Raw genomic sequence first — 20,449 nt, forward strand, 5'->3', positions numbered from 1 at the left:
CATATTTGGAAAAATATTCAGAAATGTATTGAACTTAGTAAATGTATTGAAAATGAATTAATTTGGGGCCTCCCAGGTGGCGCAGTGGTCTAGGGCACTGTATCGCAGTGCTAGCTGTGCCACCAGAGACTCCCAGAGAGAAGTCAGTGGGGCGACGCACAATTGGCCTAGCGTCGTCCGGGTTAGGGAGGGTTTGGCCGGTAGGGATATCCTTGTCTCATCGCGCACCAGCGCACTCGTTTCGGAGGACATATGACTTTCGACCTTCGTCTCTTCCGAGCCCGTACGGGAGTTGTAGCGATGAGACAAGATAGTAACTACTAATAATTGGATACCACGAAAAGGGGGTAAAAAGAAATTCAAAAGAAGAAAAAAAACACAAAAAAACGAATACATTTTCCTAAGTTTATCATAATATATGAACAGAATGCTAGAGTGATTCGTATTTCCTGCAACTTTCTGAAGAGCAATGAGAATTCCCCGTCTGTGTATGTGCAGTGCGCACATCGACCAATTTGTGTAACCGTTAGCATGATGCTAATTAAAAGTATTCTGGTAGATGGAAAGGCTTTCCCAAAAGCCTTAATTAAATGTTAACTACAAAGCCGTGCATTCGGAAAGTATTCATTCCCCTTGACTTTTTCCACATTTTGTTACATTACAGTCTTATTCAAAAATGTACGGTACTTGTTTTGCAAACTCTACCATCACATGAACACTGCTAAACAGCCTCTGCTAGGTGGGCACTGGTATTAAAGGGTAACTACACCAAAAAATTTCAATTTACATTTTTTCCCAGACCTCAAAAGTGGTCTCCTAATGTGGTTTAAGCATTGTTGTGGACTTACAACATCTAATTTAGCTGTTTTTTTTATTTTAAAAAGTGTTCTTTTGAGAGTGAAAACCTGAAGAAACAGGGGGAAACGGAAACTTGGAGAAAAAAAACTAAATGGAATCAGGCAAAAAATAAAACAGATTTTATACCGCCCTAAATTGACTGGCCTGTGGAGCCCAGTGTCTCTGAGGTCTCTGAGGTTAAGAGGATGTTGGAAAAAAAATGACCATCTGACATATCAGAGTCTGCCGTTGTCTTAGTGGGTGGCCAACCAGCAACGCCCCCAGAGAGAGACAGACCGCCAGGCCACACCAGGGGGAGTGGAGTAGGGTTGTTTTGGACAGTCATCTTGTGGAAAGATCTCTGTTTGCTGTTTCAGTGGCACCGCAACAGGACGTTTTTTCCCAGTACCTCTGTTTGTGATCTCTGAGCAGTTAGACTACACTGCTGTGATGTCATGCCTCCTTGGAGATGTTTGAAAGACACACACACACACACACACACACACACACACACACACACACACACACACACACACACACACACACACACACACACACACACACACACACACACACACACACACACACACACACACACACACACACACACACACACACACAGAAGAAAAGCAACCAAACAAACCCAGATAATATGCTCAACAGTATACAACAGCTCTCACAAAGACCAGGAGAAATCAGAAAACTATTCAACAACATAACAGACTGACAAGAAAAAGACTGCTTTTTCAGTAAGGTCTTAAAACCCCACTTCCCACTGACCAACAGGCTCTCTAGGCCTTAACACTGGTCCCATTATACTTAACCATTTCCAGCCCTCCTTAACCCTTCACATGACCCCAGACTGAAAAGGGGGAGAGGAAAGTCCTTACACTCCCAATCCTCAGCCAAACCCTTTGTGAATGCTTCTGTTTTCCTAACAGGGAGTCAGTAATGTTCCGGAGGGGTTGTGTCCTGCCCAGGGGATGACAGCAGTCTGATTTCAAACTAACTGACCTGAGGGTAACTGCAGAACCTCCCACTGTGCTCCCCAGCACAGAACACTATAGACCTGCTGCTAGATGGAAATCTGTCTTAATGCTTTAGACCAACGACCCTCAGGGCAGACCAGGGACTGTGTGTGTGTGTGTATGTGCGCGCGTGCGTGTGCGTGCGTGTGCGTGTTATATAGGAGCTCTCAGGAAAACCTGATACTATGCTCCAATCAACAACAGTAAGCACTCACTGGTCCACAGAGGTGTGGGGGAGTTGTACACTGGCTCAGAATCTCAGCCTTCCTATAATAATAAGAGCATCAGGTGATATTGCGTCTGGTACCCGCTCGCAGCTAAACTAAATAAAGGTCCAATGCAGATGGTTTTTCTTTCTTCTGAAAAAATATAATTTCTGGGTAATAATTAAGTACCTTACTGAGATTGTTTTCAATTAAAATGGTTCAACAGAGCAATTTCTCAAGCAAGAATTTTGCTAGGACTGTCTGTGAGTGGTCTGAGTAGAGGAGGGGGAAACTGTAAACTAGCCGTTGTCGGCAGAGAGGTTAGGAACTCCCTTTCTTATTGGTCTGTTAACTAATTTACCTTCAGCAGGGAGGCCAAAATTCCATTCCACCGAAACAGGCTGACGTTTCAGGCAGCTCTTACACTAAAAGGGCATTAACATCATTATCATCACAATTTCACAGTATTATTCATAGTGTGGAAATATAAAACACAGAAGAAACAAGTTTTTGACTGCACTGGGCCTTTACGAGAGTGTGTGGGGGTGGAGATGGTGAAAGATGAGGAGAGAGGTAGAAAGGAAATAGGAAACTGAGGAGAGAAAGACAAGGTGAGAAAGTGAGAGATGTGGACGTGTGTAGGTATTGTCTGGCTGGTTTCGGGGGTAAGTTAGATGTGACATGGCTTTCAACTGGAGACAAAGAGAACGGTGTTACAGACAGCCATGCTCCAGGGAGAATAACTCTACCGCTCTCATTCTACTGTCTGATACACACGCACGCACGCACGCACGCACGCACGCACGCACACACGCACACACACACACACACACACACAAGCAATTTGAAGTCATCGCTAAAAATCTCACAGATAACAACAAAAACTAAAAAGATAACAACCTTTTGAACCTGAGCGATAACATTCCTCAGATCTACAGGCTGTGTGCTTAATCCGGTACACAGAGAGACAGGAAGAGCACCAAAACAGGTACCATGACACTCTCAGAAACCCCCTTATCCTATCCTCTCTATTCTCTCTGCCCAGGCCAGTGACAATCAGCAGTGATGATTGTGTTTATTGTTTCAGGGGCTTTCCTCGTTGAGATGACCTTCCCAGATGGTCTCAGCTAGCCAGGCAGGCCAGAGCAGAGCAGTATCACTCACACCATTGTTTTCCCACCATGTTGGAAAAACGTTGTCTTCCTCATTCCTGCCGGTTCCACATAATAAACAGACTGGACTGATCTTCTGTGTCGGGGGGGGGGGGGGATAATACAGCCCGTGAACTTGGTGAGAGGATGGGGGGGGGGGGGTAGGAGGATGTCAGTTTCCCCTATATACATTTAGCAGAGGCGCACTGCAAAACTGTGGACACCTGCTTGTCAAACATCTCATTCCAAAATCATGGGCATTAATATGGAGCTGGTCCCCCCCTTTGCTGCAATAACAGCCTCCACTCTCTGGGAAGACTTTTCACTAGATGTTGGAACATTGCTGCGGGGACTTGCTTCCATTCAGCCACAAGAGCATGAGTGAGGTCGGGCACTGATGTTGGGCGATTAGGCCTTGCTCGCAGTTGGCATTCCAATTCAACCCAAAGGTGTTCGATTGGGTTAAGGTCAGGGCTCTATGCAGGCCAGTCAAGTTCTTCCACACCGATCTCCCCAATTTCGTGATATCCAATTGGTAGTTACAGTCTTGTCCCATCGCTGCAACTCCAGTACTGACTCGGGAGAGGCGAATGTCAAGAGCCATGTGTCCTCCAAAACCATGACCCTGCCAAGCCGCACTGCTTCTTGATGCACTGCTTGCTTGACCCGGAAGCCAGCCGCACCAATGTGTCGGAGCAAACACCGTACAACTGGCGACTAGAGAGCGATGGGACAAGGACATCCCGGTCGGCCAAACCCTCCCCTAACCCGGACGACACTGGGCCAATTGTGCGCCGCCTCATGGGTCTCCCGGTCACAGCCTGTGATCGAACCCGGGTCTGTAGTGATGCCTCAAGCACTGAGATGCAGTGCCTTAGACCTCTGCCCCACTCAGGAGGTCTTCGACGAACCATTTCTGTATGGACGTCGCTTTGTGCATAGGGGCAATTGTTATGCTGAAACAGGAAAGGGCCTTCCCCAAACTGCTGCCACAAAGTTGGAATTGTCTAGAATGTCATTGTATGCTGTAGTGTTAAGATTTCCCTTCACTGGAACCAAGGGGCCTAGCACAAACCATGAAAAACAGCCCCAGACCATTTTTCCTCCACCACCAAACTTTACATTTGGCACTATGCATTCGGGCAGGTAGTGTTCTCCTGGCATCCGCCAAACCCAGATTCATCCATTGGACTGCCAGATGGTGAAGCGTGATTCATCACTCCAGAGAACGCTTTTACACTTCACCACTCCAGGCGAAGCTTGGCATTGTGCATGGTAATCTTAGACTTGTGTGCGGCTGCTCGGCCATGGAAACCCATTTTGGAAAGCTCCCGACCAAGAGTTCTTGTGCTGACGTTGCTTCCAGAGGCAGTTTGGAACTCGGTAGTGAGTGATGCAACCGAGGACAGATGATTTTTACGAGCGTCATCACTCAGTGGTTCCATTCTTTGAGCTTGTGTGGCCAACTACTTCGCAGCTGAGCCGTTGTTGCTCCTAGACGTTTCCACTTTACAATAACAGCACTTACAGTACAGTTGACCGGGGCAGCTCTATCAGGGCAGAAATTTGGTGAACTGACTTGTTGGAAATCAAATCAAAGTAAATTTTATTGGTCACATACACATGGTTAGCAGATGTTAATGCGAGTCTAGCAAAATGCTTGTGCTTCTAGTTCCAACCATGCAGTAATATCTAACAAGTAATCTAACAATTTCACAACAACTACCTAATACAGACAAGTGTAAAGGAATGAATAAGAATATGTACACATACATATTTGGATGAGCGAGGGAGGGCTTTGTCGTGGAAGTTAGAGTAACAATGATCCAGAATGCTGTCAGCCCGGGTCGCGCATTCGAAATGCTGATAAAATTTATGGAGCCATGTTTTCAGATTAGCTTTGTTAAAACCCCCAGCTACAATAAATGCAGCCTTAGGATATATGGTTTCCAGTTTACATAGAGTCCAATTAAGTTCTTTCAGGGCATTCGAGGTGTCTGCTTGGGCAGATATACAGGACTGTGATTATAATCGAAGAGAATTCTCTTGGTAGATGATGCGGTCTGCATTTGATTGTAAGGAATTCTAGGTCAGGTGAACAAAAGGACTTGAGTTCCTGTATGTTGTTATGATCATACCACGACTCGTTAATCATAACGCATACACCACCGCCCTTCTTCTTATCAGAGAGATGTTTGTTTCTGTCGGTGTGATGCGTGAAGAAACCAGGTGTCTGTACCGACTCTGATAACATATCCCAAGTGAGCCATGTTTCCGTGAAACAGAGAATGTTACAATCTCTGATGTCTCTCTGGAAGGCAACCCTTGCTCGAATTTCGTCTACCTTGTTGTCAAGAGACTGGACATTAGCGAGTAGTATACTTGGGAGCGGTGAGCAATGTGCCCGTCTACGGAGCCTGACCAGAAGACCGCTGCGTCTGCCCCGCCATTATTTTGAGTCGCCTACTGGGATCCGATCCATTGTCCTGCTTGTCCGGCTTTAGTGAATTACAGTATAGTACTGTAGTGTTAGCTGGTTGAACCACCATAACCCCCATAAACCCAAAGACAATGACACCTTAAAACCCCAGCAACATCCAGTGTTTCCCTTAGGATTTGTTTTAGCAGCGGTGGCATAGTTAGTGGGCATGGCCAATGGCGGGGTTTTACCGCTGAGACAAAATGTTGCTGTTTGAAATCAACTTTCCTGCAATTCTACACATTTTACTATGGGGCAAAGCAAACATTTGACCCTTTTAAAGCTAGTTTACTGCAATTCTACACATTTTTACTATGGGGCAAAGCAAACATTTGAACCTTTTAAAGCTAGTTTACTGCAATTCTACACATTTGCTATGGGGCTGAGAGAAAATGTTTAGTTTCGAAACACATTTCCTGCAATTCAAAACATTTCTCCATGGGGTTGAGATCATTTTCAGGTTTAAAGCGAATTTCTTGCAATTATACACATTTTGCCATGGCTTATGCATTTTTCTTATGTTATCTGAGTGATTCAAACATAATAAAATCAGTGGGGACCCCCATGCCATGCCATTTTTTGAATTTCAGATTCTCCCTGATTGTCTAGTTTTTATTTTGGTGATTGTAAGTTCTCATAGATGATTTTATGAAATATATTGCTACATTATCTTTTCTACATACACAAAGTATGTGGACACCCCTTGAAATTAGTGGATTCGGCTATTTCAGCCACACCAGTTGCTGACAGGTGTATAACATCGAACACACAGCCATGCCATCTCCATAGGAAAACATTGGCAGTAGAATGGCCTTACTGCAGAGCTCAGTGACATTTAATGTGGTACCGTAGGATGCCACTGGCGCCGACAGAGATGGTCGCCTCGCTTCGCGTTCTTAGGAAACTATGCAGTATTATGTTTTTTTTAATGTATTATTTCTTACATTGTTACCCCAGGAAATCTTAAGTCTCATTACATACAGCTGGGAAGAACTATTGGATATGAGAGCAACGTCAACTTAACAACATTACGACCGGGAATACGACTTTCACGAAGCGGATCCTCTGTTTGGAACAGTTTCACAGAGAACTAAAGTATTAGTACTGTAAAAATACTGCTAGGCTACAGTATGTCTTGGCTTGAGAACCGGGGTTATGATCCCCTAGCATATGTAACATTCACATAAAGATGATTCTTGTCTGAGAGCAACGTCAACTTAACAACATTACGACCGGGAATACGACTTTCCCGAAGCGGATCCTCTGTTTGGAACAGTTTCACAGAGAACTAAAGTATTAGTACTGTAAAAATACTGCTAGGCTACAGTATGTCTTGGCTTGAGAACCGGGGTTATGATCCCCTAGCATATGTAACATTCACATAAAGATGATTCTTGTCTGAGACCTGAAGACCTCAAGTTAATGCCTATAGCACTCAGACAACCTAGGTTCAAATCAGCTGACACATGCTTACAGTTGAACAATGGGACCTTGGGGACAAGGCTGTCGTTCCATCAGGTTAGGACAGGTGCCAGGAACCCAATACAATAGCAACAAAGACAGGAAACCATGGCTCTGTTTGTTTGAGTGGACAAGGTTAGCTACGCAGTTGGGTATTATTATTATTATTATAATGATGATGCAACAGGTATTATTAGTTCTCCTAATCTGATTTGTTAAAAATACAATGGGAAAAGCAGCACAAGGCAGGTTATGCACGTTATGCATGTTAAAGGGGCAGTTCGGGATTTTGGCAACGAGCTCTTTATCTACTTCCCCAGAGTCAGATGAACTCATGGATACCATTTTTATGTCTCTGCGTCCAATATGTAGAAAGTTAGAGGTAGTCACTGCGCTAACGCCTCATTAGCAACTTCCTTCGAACTGAACAGATACATAAAAATGGTATCCATGAGTTCATCTGACTCTGGGGAAGAAGATAAATGGCTTAATTGCCAAAATCACAAACTATCCCATTACGTTTCAGAATTCGGTTCTCCATGAGGTCAATACATTTATCCTGGAATCAGAATCGGACTCAGAATGATGTCAGATCTACTGTTTCGTATAGTTCAGACCATGCCGTGTACCGAATGTGCTAACCTTTTGTGTGGAGTCTTGAGGACGAGCCAGAGTCAGGTTCACTTCAGACCTGGTTATGCAAATCTTCTCTTCAGAACCTGTAGAGGCAGCAGAGATGATGCATTACAGAGTGACACACACACTCTCGCGCTTGTGCACATGCCAACTGCTTATATTATGAAACCACGGCATCTCTAGAGAGACCACAGGTTGACCAGTCAGGAGCTCCGTCAGTTTTGGCTCCCTGACAAAATGAGATGCTATTTTATTTTCCACTCAACCTGAGGAGTCTGAGGAGGAGGTTTAGAGAGAGAGCCATCACACCTGGAGAGATATGGAAACTGTTCAACAGAGCGTACCCTTTAATAAAAGGGTCTGCATCCCTCATTTACCCAAAGCTGCAGCAAGAACACATAATATAGGTTATGCTAGAAACATTAGCATACTGTTAAGCAAGGGAAGTTCCATTTCAACATATACTTGGGGCGGCAAGTAGCCTAGTGTTTAGAGTGTTAAACTAGAAACCGAAAGGTTGCAAGCTCGAATCTCCGAGCTGACAAGGTAAAAATCTGTCGTTCTACCCCTGAACAAGGCAGTCATTGGAAATAAGAGTTTGTTCTTAACTGACTTGCCTAGTTAAAAAAATATATAATTTTGGTTGAAGGATCTACAATCACGCCTGACAAGACCAATGAAAACCGCTCTTTGCTGGATGCCCCGCCTTCCACAGGTGATAAGCGTGGGGCTCGGATTCATTCATTCAATTATTTCTCTCTTCACCTCGGTGTGAACAGGAAGGATTCACTACAACAAACAATTGGAACACGAGACTGTCTTACATTAGTCACCCCTGTTGTCGTAGGTTTGGCAAGCGAGGCCGGAGATTTGGTTCCTATAGGCCTGGCCCTAGGGAGGGCCAATCTGATGGCTGAAATCGCAATGTCTGCTTAAAAGCCATACTGGCTGCCAATTCCTGATCTTCTGAGAACATCATTTGAAGGGTCGCCTGAAGCGTGAGAGGAATGGGAGATACATCAGTTCTGAGGCAGAGGGCTCATAGTGAGGATGACTGGCTACTATTTTGAACTGTGTGTGATGAGCTTTCTGGCCCTCAGAGCTGCTGAGGCGTCATCCAACTGGGTGCTACTCAGAGTGGAAGAAGAGACATCCAGTGGCTCTAAGAGTCAGGCTGGTTTCCAGAATTCCCCTCTTCAAGTTCGTCAGCAGGATCCATCACCATCATCTACCATCCTCTGACCTGCTCCCTTCGCTCAAACCATGAACTGACCCTTGGTGACATCGTAGTGTGACGTGATAATCATAAAAGACAGCTGGGACAGGAGAGGGACACTTGGCAACACGCCGTGTGCACAATACCCAGACTGGGGGGGGGGGGGGGGTCAGGTCTGAGTGGTCTGCCACGGGCCGTTTTCATTTAGGATCCGTTGGGATCCAGGCTTGGGGCATGATCCTATTTCCCCATAGTATGTTGTACCGAAGTTGACTGACTGAAAGGGAATGTAACGTTATGAATATAATTACTGTTCCCTGAAGGAGGGAAACAAGGTACCTGTTTAGCCCCGCTCCGCTCGTTACGGGGCTCGGTGACGGGAAGGAATGAATCTGAGCCTCACGCTCGTGACCTAAGGCAGGGCTTCCAGCGAGGAGAAGTTTTCATTGGCATTGTCAGGCGTCATAGTGGATTATACCTTGTTTCCCTCCTTCAGGGAACAGTAGTTATAGTCATAATGTTCCATTTGTGGAATGACTGTGTGTGTTCTCAAGAGGAACACTGTGGCATGGCATCTAGAGCCAACTGATTTACAGAACACAGCTTTACTGTCGGAGAGAGACGGAGTAGATTAGAAGGAGGAATCACTGGGGTTGTTTCAAGGGTTGCTCTGCAGTTTTAGGTTGTTCACACACCTTATTTCCAGGTGCATATGGAAAACAATACAGATTTAAACTCCAGGGAGATTTACACTGAGTGTACAAAACATTAAGAACACTTGCTCTTTCCATGACATAGACTGACCAGATGAATCCAGGTGAAAGCTATGATCCCTTATTGATGTCACTTGTTAAATCCACTTCAAGCACTGTAGATGAAGGGGAGAAGACAGGTTAATAGGCTCTTTTAGCCTTGAGGCAATTGAGACATGGATTGTGTATGTGTGCCATTCAGAGTGTGAATGGGCAAGACAAAATAATGAAGTGCTTTTGAACGTGGTATATGGTAGTAGGTGCCAGGCGCACCGGTTTGTGTAAAGAATTGCAACGCTGCTGGGTTTTTCACGCTCAACAGTTTCCTCTATCAATAGTTTTCCACTACCCAAAGGACATCCAGCCAACTTGCAGTAGTATAAAGTACTTAAGTAAAAATACTTTAAAGTACTACTTAAGTAGTTTTTTGGGGTATCTGTACTTTACTTTACTATTTATATTTTTGACAACTTTTGCTTTTACTTCACTACATTCCTAAAGAAAATTATGTACTTTTTTACTTTTTACATTTTCCCTGATACCCAAAAGTACTCGATACATTTTGATAGCTTAGCAGGACAGAAAAATGGTCCAATTCACACACTTATCAATAGAACATCCCTGGTCATCCCTACTGCCTCTGATCTGGCAGACTCACTAAACACATGCTTTGTTTGTAAATGATGTCTGAGTGTTGGAGTGTACAACTGGCTATCTGTACATTTTTTTTAAACTAGAAAATGTGGCCGTCTGCTCTGCTTAATAAAAGGAATTTAAAATGATTTATACTTGTCCTTCTACTTTTGATACTTAAGTATATCTAAAACCAAATACTTTTAAACTTTTACTCAAGTAGTATTTTACTGGGTGACTTTCACTTTTACTTTAGTAATTTTCTATTAAGGTATCTTTACTTTTGTTCAAGTATGACAATAGGGTACTTTTTCCAACACGGCCAACTTAACACAACTGTGGGAAGCATTGGAGTCAACATGGGCCAGCATCCATGTGGAACGCTTTCGACACCTCCTAGAGTCCATACCCCACAGAATTGAGGCTGTTCTGAGGGCAAAAGGGGGGGGGGGGGGGGGGGGGGGTGCAACTCAATATTAGGAAGGTGTTCTTAATGGGTTGTCCACAACCATCTTTACACAGACAATGCTTCTGTTTGCTTTTTTGGGGGGTTAGTGATGAAACAGGGGGATGAAGAGCTGTGTTAATAGCTTCCCCCACTCTGAATGTGAGTAGCCTACTATGAAGACATATGTTTCAGAACACACCACCTTAATTGGAGGGAACAATCAACTCTGTTAATGGCGGGTCCAATAATCCCCCCGCCTGACATCAGATTCAAAAGAACACTTCTGTGTTCAGACATCAGCTACGTAAAGTAGGAGCACTCTACTTAATGTCCACCAGTTGAATAATCAATATCCTGCAAGAAACGTCTCAACGGCTACAGTATATCATGATCTCAGCTTCCTGAGGAAAAGGAACGATCCATAAACAACCGTTCATTTCCCATACTTCTTTTTTTAGTCCAGCTCCTGATCTCGAAGAGATCATGTTTGTTGTGTGGCAGGTCTGCTATTGTGATAGTGAGGCAGTAATGTTATCTATGGGCTTTCTGGGAGGATAAGAGCCAGAGGAGAACTAGACATTCCCAGAAAGATGACTGACATCCGACACTATGCGGGGAGTGTTTGTTTGGGGGGTCTGAGAGCCTTATTATCCGTTACTGGATCCAGCTGCTCTTGTGATAACATCTGACCAACAACAGCTCTCAGCCAATCAGGTGAGTGAACAGCCTAATAGGTTTATCAGTGGGATATCTCCCACCCCTTTGGGCTATCAAGGTTATCAATAGACTGCCCCCGGAGAGCACTCAGGACTTCTTCAAACACTTGACACCTGCCTTGGCCCTGGGCCACTAGAACACAGACTACCATTGTCAGTTTGAAAGGAAAGTGCAATTCACCCCTTCAACTCAGATTTACTGAAGCAAAGCCAGGGCATCGGTCCTTACTCCTCCACCCAGAGGTATGCCAAGTAGAGTGAGATATCATGTTCTTATCATCATACCGTAATGTTTAATGCACACATACACTTCACACGTCCCCTCTGAAGGCTTTCTAGGTTTCCATTGTGTGTATGTGTCCGAGTGTGTGTTCGTGCGCGTGCATGTGCCATTTGACGTCGTTACTCAGCTGAACCCGAACAGTGTCGATTCGAGGTTCTTGCAGAGTATTTCCCAATAACAGAGCTGAAGACTCAGGTCACAGTAAATGACCCTGGCCAAGGGGCTTTTCCCTCCACTATCACAACCCAGTTACACAGTCACACAGTTACGACAAGCTCGGTCAAATCGTACACCGTTTCTCTCCTGATAGTGGAGCATAGAAGTGTGTGGCTGCGTAACATAGTATAGGGAATAAGATGTCCTCTGAGATTTCCTATATAATATGTCCACTGTGGCCAACCCCACCATAGTGGGGTCTCTCTTATAGCCGTTAGGGGGTTCGGGAAGAGGTGGGCTGTTTGGGGAAGTGAAGTGATGGAGTGGGGAAGGAGGGGGCTTACTGGGGGACTCTCTCTGGTCCTAAACGTTTCTCAAGCTGTGATTGAATCGCCGAACGACAGAAGCGATGGTCAGTATTACACACGCACGCACGCACGCACACGCACGCACGCACACACACACACACACACCTCTCACCTGGCTATATGTGTGTTTGAACGACCAAGGGGTTGAGAGAGAGAGAAAGTGAGAGGAGGCGGTAGGGATCAAAATGTAGAGAAAAGGCGGAGAGTTGAGGAGACAAATATCACAGAAACAGAACGCTTCCTCGGAAGACGCTTTCTGTATCATATCTCTCCATCTGTTACACACTGGCACTCCTCCGCTCACTCTCAGTGCTTTCTTGTGTATCAGATGAACGCGTACAGTAAACTGAACTGGAAAAACTGTGTTCTCCAATGTTTTTCATAGCTGCTCGTGACTATTTACACAACACCAAACACATAGTTGGTCGTCTTGACCAATAGTCACCCTTTATGTACAGTATGTTTCCATGTTTACGTCTTGGACACACGGGCAATATCCATGGTAATTCAATGACTGTTTATTCCAAGTAGGGGATATGCATTCATTGCAAGGAAGACACACATACACTGTGAAGAATGTTTACACATGACTCCATTAGGGTTGTGTAAAATGTGTTGCTATCGCTGATTGCGATACGTGTGAAATGGGCTTTAAATAAAGTTTGATTCGATGTGTTTATTCTGACTCCACTCTATAAGAAACGCCTGCTGACATTGCCAGCAGCATACCACCCTGCATCCCACTGCTGGCTTGCCTCTGAAGCTAAGCAGGGACGGTCCTGGTCGATCTCTTGATGGGAGACCAGATGCTGTTGGAGGGCCACTAGGGGGCACTCTTCCTTCCAGTCTAAGAAAATCCTAATCCCCCAGGGCAGTGGGGACACTGCCCTGCACAGTGTGCCGTCTTTCGGCTGGGACGTTAAACGGTTGTCCTGACTCTCTGTGGTCACAAAACATCCCATGGCACTTATCGCAAGAGTAGGGGTGTTAACCCTGGATACGACTGTATATTATAAGAGACATTTTGAAATACTGAGATGACAAACACAACCAATGATATTTCTGCAGAATAATAACCAAGCTATAAACTCTGTTCTGTTCCTACTCTGCTGGCCAGCTGTCTTACATTTAACACACATTACGTTGGGAGACCAGAGAGGAGACCAGGGCCTTTGAAAGCCTTGCCAGGAGCTCTTCAAAGAGACGAGAGTAGGAAAAGGAAAAAGCTTTGGATTTGTGGTGCCGCTGAGCTTCCGTTTGGTGACAGGGCTAGCTGATAGAGAGAGAGAGAGAGAGAGAGAGAGAGAGAGAGAGAGAGAGAGAGAGAGAGAGAGAGAGAGAGAGAGAGAGAGAGAGAGAGAGAGAGAGAGAGAGAGAGAGAAGCGACTGGGACTGAGGCAACATCACTCTTTACTCTTAACTCAGGATGTGTGCTTTACATTTAGGCTACTGTACAGAAGAACATCTACTGTCGCTACCCCGTAGGGCTGGGCGATGTGGCCAAATTATCACATCACAGTATTTTTCACATTTTTGACGGTATGATTTTGTTTTTTTAATAATAAAATGTCTAAATATTCTTCATGAGTAAAGCATGATCCCAGGGTGGCAACAGGTATATGCTAAGTGTTTTGATAGAGCGTTCTCTCTTCTGATTGATTTATAATGTTCAATCAAACTTCAACATGAAAATCATTGTCAGCATTTTCATCAATTTCTGCATTTCCTTCACTAATTGGTTTTCATTTCCACACTGTAAAACATTTATTTTGTCTTTGTATGCCTATTTATCATGAAGAAAGTCACTACTATTAATTATGATCCTATAGAACCACTACTATTAACTATTAATTATGATCCTATAGAACCACTACTATTAACTATTAATTATGATCCTATAGAACCACTACTATTAACTATTAATTATGATCCTATAGAACCACTACTATTAACTATTAATTATGATCCTATAGAACCACTACTATTAACTATTAATTATGATCCTATAGAACCATGCATTTTCTATAGAACCACTACTATTAATTATGATCCTTTAGAACCATGTATTTTCAATGGATTCAATGGCAGTTCTTACTTTAGCCACAAGGGGCATTGTTCCGATATCTAAAGGTGCTTTTTGGCACCTGCTCTGCCACAAAGGCAAGATTCATGGCAAAAAAGTACATGTCCACACCTTTTGCATCAGCATTGCCTCACAGGCACTATTCATGGCATAAAATTACATGTGCGCAGTGTGAACCCGAAGCTCTTGCTCGCAAATTAGCATTTCTCAGCGGTTAGCAGTCTCTTACTGGCGGGAAGAACGGACGACGAGTTTCATCACTCAGTTATTACATTTATAAAACATTTAACAAACCAAACATTGCAATACCGTTATGTAAGGTAAAGTAAAGATCCAAACTGGTCAGTGTATCAATACTGGTATATAGTCAAATGCGGTTTACTGGCCAGCCCTACTGCCTCGCTGCCCCAACCAAGAGGCATAGACTAAGGAACAAACTGGATGTGTGAGAGAAGTTCAACAGAAACTGAAGTACAGATCCAAGCAAAACAGTCCCTTTTTAATGACATCATCACGTCCAAGAGCGTTTAGTTGCCTCTGCAAAATCATCCTGTAATGTGGAAATACAAGGTGTACAAACCACCCTTAGGCAATGTGCACGTTGTTGATTACAGACTTTGAGCAAACGTAATGATTAGGCTAAACACACACTTTAATTTCCTCTGTCTTTATGATGGTGAGTGTACCTTGTATGTGTGTAAATTGTATGTATTCCTTCATGTGTTGTAGGTGTGTGTATTTTGTGTATGGTGCACTGTGCTTGCATGTGTGTGTGTCTGTGCGTGCGCATGTGTGTTGCCCACAAACGACCACACACAGAGACAGATTACATCAGCTTGCAGTGATGACTCTAATAGCTGAGCAGAGTAGAGGCTGTGGAGTTGCACAGATGGCTGGGCAGCATCAGCCTAACAATGAGGACCTGTCTCTCTCTCCGCTAGGCCAGCTACTGCCTGATGGAAAAGATCTGACCACAAACACATCTGTAACAAAGACGCAGTACCTTCCAGCAGCACACTACTCTACTTGCCAGGATAGGAGAGGAGAGAATGGTTATGAACTCAATGACTGGGGGGCTTCTGGCCTGTGTGCTGCTTAGTTGACTTCATTGTTCCAACTGAGAGAATGAGCTGACTTTCCTGATTGCATGCAGCCAAGGCAGGAGAACAGAGCATAAATATGCAACACAATACGACTGCAGAGGCACACACACACACACACACACACACACACACACACACACACACACACACACTAGTGAATACATTTGGCCTGCAGATTTAAAGAGTGCTGTGAATATGGGTCCCTGATGCCTGGAGTCAGGGAGAGACTGAAGCATGAACCAAGAATCTCACTGCCGATAGACTACTGACAGGTACTTACCAAAGTGGAAGGCCTTTCCTTCTCTTGCTAGAACAAAAGCGGTACCTGCTGCGTGCCGATCCAGTTGCGGGGGACTTGCCTTTTCTACATGTAGAATAGCAAAGCTTGCCAATGGCCAACAACTTGACAACAAAGAGGGACAAAGAGGGCGTTTTCTCCGTACATCCACGGCTAAATGACATGAGCCAGTCACATTTCATATGCAATGTGGGCTATGGGATGTTGCACACAAAACTAAATCATTCCTCCAAGATTTTGGAGAGTGAATGAAATAGTTTCTCCGTCATCAGTTATCTAGCTGTGGCCATCTGGCTATGATCATCAAGTACTTTCTACAAAATAAAAAGCAACGTTAGCACAGTTAGCGAGCTGACATTGGAATCGAGACCATAAGCAACACACATTGCCAGACAACGTTACTGCTACCTTCTTGTTGGGAGTATTTTAACAAGGTTGAGAGGCTGACGACTTCAAAGTTGCTGGGGTGAACACAAAACGAGATTGACAGCCGACACACTGTTCAGAGGTGCTAAGTACTGTCGGGAGGCAAACGTTTGACAAATCCCACCGATGTCTGAGCTATTATGTGTTCTCTGATAGACTTAGCATGGACACACACGCGCAGAGGCATGGCTAATAACTGTCCTATAATAACGGATGGGGAGGTTAACACTCCTGTAATGGACCTGGGCCAACCCTGACTCTCCCAGGAGAAAACATCCACTATTGGACCAGACACATTTCCTCCTTCCACTCTTCCTTCCAGGTCGAGACTAATCCTATTTGTGTTCTTCCTGAGTATTGACTGTGATCCATTTCTATTGTATTCCATTGGAATTCAATACTTCTCAGCAGAAAAGAAGCCTGTGGGAATACATCAGTGGTACTTCAGTAAAAATACTTTAAAGTACTACTTAAGTCGTTTTTGGGGGTATCTGTACTTTACTTTACTGTTTATATTTTACTTTTACTTCACTACATTCCTAAATAAATAATGTATTCTTTACTCCAGTAATTTTCCCTGACACCCAAAAGTACTCGTTACGTTTTGAATGCTTAGAAGGACAGGGAAATGGTCCAATTCACTCACTTCTCAAGAGAACATCCCTGGTCATCTCTATGGCCTCCAATCTGGCGGACGCACAAAACACAAATGATTTGTTTGTACATTATGTCTGAGTGTTGGAATGGGCACCTGGCTCTCCGTAGATAGAACAAAGAAAAAGAAAATAAAATGGTGCCGTCTGGTTGGCTTAATATCAGGAATTTGAAATGATTTATACTTTTACTTTTGATACTTAAGTATTTTTAAAACCAAATACTTTTAGACTTTTACTCAAGTAGTATTTTACATGCTGACATTCGCTTTTACTCGAGTCATTTTTTATTAAGGTATTTTTACTATTACTCAAGTATGACAACATTTTCCACCACTGGAATAAATATCACTGAATTATGAAAATATTGGAATAAAGTATGCATCCAATTGTTGCTATCTGAATCGCCCAAAGTCATCCAATTGTTATCATTCATTTGAAGTAATATGGTGCCTTCAGAAGGTATGCATACCCCTTGACATATTCCACATTTAGTTGTGTTACAGCCTGAATTCTGAATGGATTACATGTCTTTTTTTTCTCCAACATCTACACACAATACCGCATAATGCCAAAGTGAAAACATGTATTTAGAAATGTTTGCAATACATGTTCGAATCCCATTTGCCACTGATTACACCTGTGAGTCTTTCTGGGTAAGTCTCTAAGAGCATTGCACACCTGGATTATACAATATTTGCACATTATTCTTTTGAAAATTCTTCAACCTCTGTCAAGTTGGTTGTTCATCATTGCTAGACAGCCATTTTCAAGTCTTGCCATGGATTTTTATTTCTGATTTAAGTCAAAACTGTAACTAGGCCACTCAGGAGCATTCTCTAGTGTATATTTGGACTGCTGAAAGGTGTATATATTGTATATATTGTCCTGCTGAAAGGTGAATATATCTCCTACAGTCGTGGCCAAAAGTTTTGAGAATGACACAAATATACATTTTCACAAAGTCTGCTGCCTCAGTTTGTATGATGGCAGTTTTCATATACTCCAGAATGTTATGAAGAGTGATCAGATGAATTGCAATTAATTGCAAAGTCCCTCTTTGCCATGCACATGAACTGAATCGCCCAAAAACATTTCCACTGCATATCAGCTATGCCACAAAAGGACCAACTGACATCATGTCAGTGATTCTCTCATTAACACAGGTGTGAGTGTTGACGAGGACAAGGCTGGCGATCACTCTGTCATGCTGATTGAGTTTGAATAACAAACTGGAAGCTTTAAAAGGAGGGTTGTGCTTGGAATCAATGTTTTTCCTCTGTCAACCATGGTTACCTGCAAGGGAACATGTGCCGTCATCATTGTTTTGCACAAAAAGGGCTTCACAGGCAAGGGTATTTCTGCCAGTAAGATTGCACCGAAATCAACCATAACTTCAAGGAGAATGGTTAATTGGTGTGAAGAAGGCTTCAGGGCGCCCAAGAAAGTCCAGCAAGCGCCAGGACCATCTCCTAAAGTTGATTCAGCTGCGGGATCGGGGCACCACCAGTACAGAGCTTGCTCAGGAATGGCAGCAGGCAGTTGTGAGTGCATCTGCACGCACAGTGAGGCATAGACTTTTGGAGGATTGCCTGGTGTCAAGAAGGGCAGCAAAGAAGCAACTTCTCTCCAGGAAAAACATCAGGGACAGACTGATATTCTGCAAAAGGTACAGGGATTGGACTGCTGAGGGCTGCGGTAAAGTCATTTTCTCTGATGAATCCCCTTTCCGATTGTTTGGTGCATCCGGAAAAAAAGCTTGTCCGGAGAAGACAAGGTGAGCGCTACCATCAGTCCTGTGTCATGCCAACAGTAAAGCATCCTGAGACCATTCATGTGTGGGGTTGCTTCTCAGCCAAGGGAGTGGGCTCACTCACAATTTTGCCTAAGAACACAGCCATGAATAAAGAATGGTACCAACACATTCTCCAAGAGCAACTTCTCCCAACCATCCAGGAACAGTTTGGTGACGAACAATGCCCTTTCCAGCATGATGGAGCACCTTGCCATAAGCCAAAAGTGATAACTAAGTGGCTCGAGGAACAAAACATCGATATTTTGGGTCCATGGCCAGGAAACTCCCCAGACCTTAATCCCACTGAGAACTTGTGGTCATTCCTCAAGAGGCGGGTGGACAAACAAAACCCCACAAATTCTGACAAACTCCAAGCATTAATTATGCAAGAATGGGTTGTCATCAGTCAGGATGTGGCCCAGAAGTTAATTGACAGCATGCCGGGGCGGATTGCAGAGGTCTTGAAAAAGAAGGGTCAACACTGCAAATATTGACTCTTTGCATCGACTTCATATAATTGTCAATAAAAGCCTTAGATAGATAATAATAAAATAAGGGGGTCAATGCAAATAGTCCGGGTGGCCATTTTATTAACTGTTCAGCAGTCTTACGGCTTCAAGGTAGAAACTGTTAAGGATTTTGCCTGTGCTTAACTCTATTGCGTTTTTGTCCCACTCCCAAGTCCTTGCCGATCACAAGCATACCCATAACATGATGCAGCCACCACCATGCTTAAAATATGAAGAGTGGTACTCAGTGATGTGTCGTGATTTGCCCAAAACATAACGCTTTGTATTCATTTCTTTCCTAATGTCTTCCCAAATTTCTTTGCGGTTTTGCTTTACTGCCTTGTTGCAAACAGGATGCATGTTTTGGAATATTTTTTATTCTGTACAGACTTCCTTCTTTTTACTCTTGTCATTTAGGTTAGTATTGTGGAGTAACTAGTGTCTGCTTTTATGTATTTTTACCCATCTACCAATAGGTGCCCTTCTTTGCGAGGCATTGGAAAACCTACATGGACTTTGTGGTTGAATCTGTGCTTGAAATTCACAGCTGGACTGAGGGACCTTGCAGATAATTCAACACTGAGTGTACAAAACATTAAGGACACTTGCTCTTTCCATGACATACAGTAGACTGACCAGGTGAAAGCTATGATCCCTTATTGATGTCACTTGTTAAATCCACTTCAAGCAGTGTAGATGAAGGGGAGGAGGAAAGTTAAAGAAGGATTTTTAAGCCTTGAGACATCTGAAACATTGATTGCGTATATGTGCCATTCAGAAGGTGAATGGCAAGACAAAATATTTAAGTGCCTTTGAACGGAGTATGGTAGTAGGTGACATGCGCACCGGTTTGTGTCAAGAACTGCAACGCTGCTGGGTTTTTCACCCTCAACAGTTGACCGTGTGTATTAAGAATGGTCTACCACCCAAAGGACATCAAGACAACTTGACACAACTGTGGGAAGCATTAGAGTCAACGTGGGCCAGCATCCCTGTGGAACGCTTTCGACACCTTGTAGAGTCCATGCCCTGAAGAATTGAGGCTGTTCTGAGTGGAAAAGGGGGGGGGGCAACTCAATATAGGAAGGTGTCCTTAATATTCTGTACACTCAGTGTATGTGTGGGGTACAGAGATGAGGTAGTCATTTAAAAATCATGTTAAACACTATGAGCTCATGCAACTTATGAGACCTGTTAAGCAAATTTGTACTT

The 20,449-nt window shown here is 43.8% G+C and overlaps 1 protein-coding gene across 2 annotated transcripts in view; it reads right to left on the reverse strand.

Moving 5' to 3' along the window:
• The window catches only part of LOC139388393 (LHFPL tetraspan subfamily member 2a protein-like), a 77,752-nt gene that overhangs the window by 44,034 nt on the left and 13,269 nt on the right, over positions 1–20,449 (reverse strand). Inside the window, exon 2 of one of the 2 annotated variants that reach the window (XM_071135027.1) lies at positions 7,805–7,881. The exons of the other annotated variant lie outside the window; for it this stretch is intronic. The gene's annotated coding sequence lies outside the window, so the exon portion shown is untranslated. The remainder of the gene's footprint in view (positions 1–7,804; positions 7,882–20,449) is intronic. 2 annotated transcript variants of the gene reach the window in all.

Source organism: Oncorhynchus clarkii, chromosome 29 (genome assembly GCF_045791955.1).
Source record: "Oncorhynchus clarkii lewisi isolate Uvic-CL-2024 chromosome 29, UVic_Ocla_1.0, whole genome shotgun sequence".
NCBI lineage: Eukaryota > Metazoa > Chordata > Actinopteri > Salmoniformes > Salmonidae > Oncorhynchus > Oncorhynchus clarkii.